Source organism: Mesocricetus auratus, unplaced genomic scaffold, assembly GCF_017639785.1.
Source record: "Mesocricetus auratus isolate SY011 unplaced genomic scaffold, BCM_Maur_2.0 Super-Scaffold_100004, whole genome shotgun sequence".
In the NCBI taxonomy this organism is placed as follows: Eukaryota; Metazoa; Chordata; class Mammalia; order Rodentia; family Cricetidae; genus Mesocricetus; species Mesocricetus auratus.
Genome location: NW_024429189.1, coordinates 34,240,250 through 34,246,819, shown reverse-complemented (window position 1 = coordinate 34,246,819; position 6,570 = coordinate 34,240,250). Strand labels below are relative to the sequence as shown.

General features: G+C 40.8%; 1 protein-coding gene across 6 annotated transcripts in view; it reads left to right on the top strand.

Moving 5' to 3' along the window:
- The first annotated feature begins 366 nt into the window (after window positions 1-366).
- The window catches only part of Scn3a (sodium voltage-gated channel alpha subunit 3), a 114,842-nt gene continuing 108,638 nt past the window's right edge, over window positions 367-6,570 (top strand). For all 6 annotated transcript variants that reach the window (XM_040745469.1, XM_040745468.1, XM_021232918.2 and 3 more), the window contains exon 1: window positions 367-583. The gene's annotated coding sequence lies outside the window, so the exon portion shown is untranslated. The remainder of the gene's footprint in view (window positions 584-6,570) is intronic.

Below are 6,570 nucleotides of genomic sequence, written 5' to 3'. Positions count from 1 at the left end.
CCAATTTTGAAGAAAAAAATTCTATGTTTTAAAACATTTGTGATTTCTAATCAAACAACTAGAAATTTAGAAAAAAATACAGAGTAGCAAAGAGTTGTCTGTGCACACTCTCGTGGTAGCTAGGTTACCCTCGCTTCCATCACCTCACTGCTGTCACCGTGGGGACCTTTCGTGATTCATAATGTTTCCATACAGGTTTACCTCCTGCCTTCCAAAGAGGGGGAATAAAAGGAATGTTTTGTCGTTTGCGCAATTGCGTGTGTCTGCCAGTAGATGGCGCTAACATGTTGGGTGCTGCCAGCTTTTTTTTTTTTTTTTTTTTTCCTCTTCCAGGGACGTTTTCTGATATATGTTGGGTACCATAGAGTGAATCTCAGAACAGGAAGCGGAGGCATAAGCAGAGAGGATTCTGGAAAGGTCCCTTTGTTTTCATGTCCACAGAGAAAGCAAGAAAAAAAATTGAATTCAATTTGCAAATCCCTGTGGCCCAAATCTGAAGAACTGCAGGGGGTGGCACGTTCCATTCTAAACCATCTTGGATGCTGGCCTTTGTTGAGCTGTGATTCCTAAGGCTCTCCATCAGGTAAGCTGGCAAAACATTTAATTATTTGCACCGTAGAATCTAGCTGCCAGGTCATCTTTTCATTTTGAAATCCTCTTCATGCTGCCATATTTTAGCCTAATGTTTAAATGTAAATGATTAGGACTGAAGATATCATTTCATTTGTACAATGCTTACTATCCCTTTATCTTTCAAAGGAGACAGAGCTTCTGTCTGGAAATGGTGACTTACAATACAGTCTCAGGATTAAGGAGTGTGTGTGTTTGTGAAACGAGCAGATGTTTGGGGTTCATTGTATTGAGAGAACATCTGTTTTGTTAGACTTAATGCCAGGCAGCTGGGTTTCACGACTATACACCGCCTATTTAAGTGTTCAGCACGTCCGTCCAGCACCTTTAAACCATGAGTGTGTAGTGAAATAGGAACTATCTTTCCTGTGCTTTAGTTTTTTTATTCAACAGCTTTGGAGAGGCCATGTATGCAGGCAGTGACAACAATACAGAGGTGTTTGGCTGCTTAGACATTGTCATTTTTCTTCGAAATCTGGTAGCATAGAGGGAAGGGGATCACCAAGAGTAGCAATGATTCGCTCTAAATGAAATGACCCCAAGATTACTGTATGTTCCATAACCTTCTGTTTTAGTGTCTTTACCTGTCCCATAAGCTTGATAGATGGGTAGTTTTATTTTCTTCCTGGAACATTTCATGATTGGTTTCTTTTTTATTGTAAGTCCTATTACTACTAATCACCAGGAAAACCCATTTGAGGCCAAATGAGAATAATGTCCATTGTGTAGAGTCTGTGGTTGTTACTAAAATATTTCACACCATACTCATAGTGTTTCATTCAGTTAGCAATCACACCATTGCCACATTGCCAGAAACAATCCAGGCAATAGTTGAAAGACAAGTTTTAAGGTTAGAAAGCTTTACATATTCATGTACTAAGTGTATGTGTGTATGTCTACACACACAGAGTGGAATACAAGGTCCCTTGTGAGGACAAAGATGAAGGCATTAGTGTTTGTGAGAATCTGCATGGAAATATGTTATCCAACACATGCTGAACAATGTGTGCCCTGTAAGAAATAAAGACCTGTGATTTCAACCCAGGCTTTGGTCTGCACTAAACTAAGGCCTAAACAACAGACCTGGAGGTACCTGAAATAGATTTTCTCATCCTGTGGTGAACAAACCAAGGGATCTCAATCAGTAATTTAGCTTGAGTGGCAATCGTACTCCCCCTTAAAACATTGCAAAATAGTGTCTGCCTCCAAGGAAAGCCCTGGTCTTGTGTATTTCAGAACTCCAACTATAGGACATAAAGAAAAGTGTTCTCTTGGAAAGGGACTTCAGAAATCCAGGTTAATTGGCTCAGATGTATTATACAGTACACACCATGCCTTCCTGCAGGTGACTGCATGTGAGTAACTTGGTTCTTTGTAAATGCCTAAGCTGGTTGATTGGACTGGTTTATATTCATGAATGGGAGTTTATATTTGGACTGCGAATGTTGCCCTTTTCTGTTTTGTTTTTAAAGTGGCAATGGTTCTGTGGTTGTTCATTTAGCTTAGTTGCTCGCCTCCCTTAGTTACTCTCCTATACATATCGTTATAATGTGAGATGCTCACATGCACACATCTCTTCACCTTGCAAAACAGGTTCTTGGAGGTCTTCGGAAATGAAATATTTTGATTACATGCCATCTATGGCAAATTAGAGTATTTCATTCTTTACAGAAATGTAATGGTGATTTCAATTGTAAGATCCAGACACACATTCATTTTTTTCATGTAGTAGATTCAAGAATGTCTAACTCTGAGCTGGAAATGGGGGCATGGTTCAGGATCTACCACTTAAGAGCTCTATAGGCTCCAAAAGAACACCAGCTACTACAGAAGTGCATTTACTTGGGAAGTGGCGTCAAAGGCCAGTTGGAATTCATTCATACTTCTTCTTGGTGATTTGGGGGGATCTACATGGGGGCATCTCTGGCTCCCCCAACACATGCATGACAATAGTTCTCTAAGAATGAGTGTATAAAACCAGAGAGGTGGAGACATTTTTGTGTCCTTGGCCAGTTCCTTGTTTGGTAGAAACAGCAAAGGAGTAAATGGAGAAGTGGTGAAGAGCTTGGCAGGCAGAAACAGTTCTACTGTTTTCTAACAAAGTAACTCAACTTCTGGAGCCTGTATTACATTGTCAATAAGACAAGGATAAGCCTACTTAGAAAACCAAGGAAATGAAATAGATCCTGTTCAGAGCTTAGCACCGATGCAAGGATGTGATTGTCTCCTCTCTCATCTGCCACCCCAAGGCCCACAGAATGAAGCAGGTATCATTGCTATTATTAGTGCCAGTGATGAAATGCCTTCTACCACCACAGGAAGGGGGAGGGTGAAACCACAAGGAATTCTGTAGCTTAACTGTGAGTGACTGTCATCTCGGAAGAGGGCCTTGGCTGAACATCAGCAAGACAAATGTGTTACCCATGACATTGTCAGTCAGTGGGGACATGGCAGGCACTTTCTGGAGAATTCCTAGGACTTCTAGAAGATGATTCTTCCTGTCGCTTGATGTCATTATGGACTGCATTGTATTTGTTTGTTTCCTTTTATCTTTTTAGCAAAACCAAACCAAAGGACTTTATTTCTCCCTTTACCTGAATAGGACTTGCCTTTCAGAGAAAAGGCCTCTGGGAGGATTCAAACAAGCAATATCTGTGTTTCGTGAGAAATCACATTTTAAAAAATGAGTAATTTCAATGGTACTGTGATGATCATATTACAGCATCCAAACCTCAGAAATGTCCTAATGAGTCGCAAACTCTCTGGGCTTAAACCCTGCTATGGATACAGCTAAAGGTGGGAAGGAAAAATATGCCTGATGAGATTGATGACATGCTACGAGGGCCCTGCTTCTCCCCAGACTGTCCAAGCGCGGCTTGGTACTCCTGACAGCTGTGTGCTACAGGGATCTCTGGGAGCTAGAGCGGGGGGGGGGTGACCTTTCAGCACCTCAGGCCTCCTAATCCTTCAACCACCCTGGGCCTCTTTAAACTGACTCCAGTAACTGTGCTGTCAGCTCCATCTTCATGGCAGCCAGGATGACTTAATGGACTCAGGATAGCACAAAGCCAATGGCTCAGAGCAGGGAGGCTTAGCAACTGGAGGGTAAGATTTCTCAGCGGGACAAGCACTGAGCTTGCTGTTGCTAGTCAGTTCTCTTGGCTCCAGCTCCTTCCTAGCTCCTGCGAGTCTGTAATTGCAGGGTGAAGTTTATCTGAAGCCATCTGTAAATGCAAGTAAGTAATGATGTGTTTTTTTAAAACAAATGATCATAGGATGAGATAGTGGCATTTCTTCTTGGGATTAGCTGTGCACAGTGCTATTTCTTGTTAGATTTCATGCATGGAAACTTCGTGAACCTACTTTGTGACAGTGTCGCACTTGTCATGCAAAAACATATTCTTCATTTCCACAATGGTGTAATGGGATGTTCTGTTCGTTCTACAAAAGAGTGAGGGTCAATTGCCCATCTGCTCCTGGAATACAGTTTAAATTAGAAACAGTTCATTTCACTACTTTCAGGTTATTTTTTTATTAACGTCAATTTGAACTCGGTTTTTATACTCATTTGAATGTTGCCCCGTGGACACTTTTCACAGGCAACCAGTATGCAAGAAGGCATATGTATTCCTCCCTGTTTGTGTGCTCAGAAGCTTAGGAAAGGAAAATCCAGAACTGTTGTTACTGAATCTTGCTTGCTCCTCGGTTTGACTGGCAACTTCCATAGGTCACCTTTACCTCACAATATATTTCCCTTTGGGGTGAAGCTAGCACGTTCTTACGGTATACTTTAATATAACAAACAGTAACCACCAAGTTCAGGGCATACTAATACTAATTTTCACTTTGCTAACTGCACAAAGACAAAAATTCCCTTGCTCACAAGGCAGGCAAGTGCTTTGTTCTATGAACTGTCACATCTGCTCTGGCTCCCTGGGTCTCTGAAGTTTGAGTTTTTATCTGAATATGTGAGTTACCTCAGTAGAATTCTCTAAAACTGAATGTGAATACCTACTCAACTGGACAGGTAAGTTTCAATGTGCCAGTGACGGATAGGTTTTTTTTTTCCTTTTTTTTGGTTTTACGAGACAGGGTTTCTCTGTTTTGGAGGCTGTCGGTCCAGCCTGGCCTCGAACTCACAGAGATCCGCCTGCCTCTGCCTCCCGAGTGCTGGGATTAACCAACGCCCGGCTGATAGGTTATTTTTAAGGTCCTTGTCTCTTTCACTCTGGATTTGAAGTTGAAGAACTTTATAGAAAGAAAATTCTTCCGAATAAAGAACAAGTAGAAAGAAAATATTAAAATGAGTACAGATAAAAACATAGGTGTGACTGAATGTGAGAGTCTTCAAGAATTGCTAAAGTTCAAGAATCCCCTTAAAAGTCTCTTTTATTTTTATAATAATTGAATTAGACTTCCATCCTCTTTGAGATTATACACAGGAAACCCTCCATGTGATCGAGCTGTATGCTGGAACACAGTAAGAGAAATGATGGTCCCTACATTATTAAAGAGTGATTTAATATTGTTTTAGTCAGTGGGTGAATTCAAAAATGGGAAGTCACTCCTTAAATAACTTTGGCCATTTTCTGCCAGGAAGTTCCCTTTGGGGAATTTTAATCTCCTGGTAGTCAGAATATACTTTATTCTTGAGTTATGCAGAACATTTTGTACTTTTACTTTCCCAGGATTTTTGAGTTGGAGTAATTAATTAAATCGCAATTCTTGTTCCTAAATGGCATTGGGACTGCCATGTTTTTGCAAAAGGTTCAATGGTCCACATGCTGTGTCTGAGAACTGGTCACTTGTTTGTCAGGTGGGTTTTCTTTTTGTTTGTTTGTTTTACTTCTGGATGTCTGTGTGTGACATTTACTTTCACAAAATTTCTTCAGTCCAACTTAAGATATTTCAAAGTATTCTAGGGAACCATGGTGGGTATGACCTTAAAAAATGAAACCAAAGGAAAAGAACTCAAACTTCTGTACAAAGTGGGTCTGAGGACTTAGTGAAGCTGTTGATGATGATACTAAGTGACCAGGAAGTTCATGTCAAGCTATTCTAGAACTAGAGAGCGCTATGTCCTGGCTAGGGGACTGGTGGATTGAGTGGTTTCTCTGAAAAGCAGACGATCCAAGAGTTTTAAGAGAATTCCTTTCTCCATATCGGTGTCATCTTCAGTTTACTTATGGTAAAGAATCCACTCAGCAGAAAATACCTAGAGGAAGAATCTTGTCATTTTAAGTGTTGTCCCTTTCCAAAATTCAACCAGTGTTTTTTTGCCAGGGACAAAACAACCGTGATAGAGAAGAAACCTGTTGGCCTTATGTAGAAGCATTGCCATGATGGCACTTGGACTTCTCATGTGTAGCTGCAGCCTCAGCCTACTGCCTACTATTGCTGTCTCTTTCATTTCAAATCCCTCATGGGTTTCTGCTTTTCCTACTGACATTTCTACTGACAGACATATCACTTTAATTAGAGGCATGACCACCCCCCCCCTTTTCCCCTTTTGTTGCTGGTAATGTTTCCCATGCTGTTTACATCTTGTTCCTGGTGAGCTAGTTGGTGCCCTATAATAAACCCATTTCTACTCTGTGCTAAAGCTATTGAGATGTGTCTTTCAAAGCTTTCTATATAGGGAATGCACACACTTTTTAGCTGTGAACATATGCAACGTCCCTGATAGTATGAATATATGTCCTGAATCATATATAGTCCCAAAGTCCTAAAAGTAGCTTTAATGTTAGTAGTTAATTAATGTGTTGGTAACTATCTAGTTAAGGTAAATCCCTCCTGTGCTGTGTGTGATACTAAAACTTGAATCTAGCGTCTCCCACATGTTAGGCATGTCCTCTACTACTTAGCTCTATTCCAGCCCAGGAATTACTTCTGTCCTTCTGTACCATCAGTTTCCAACAGTTGTACTAGGCTCTTCAACCA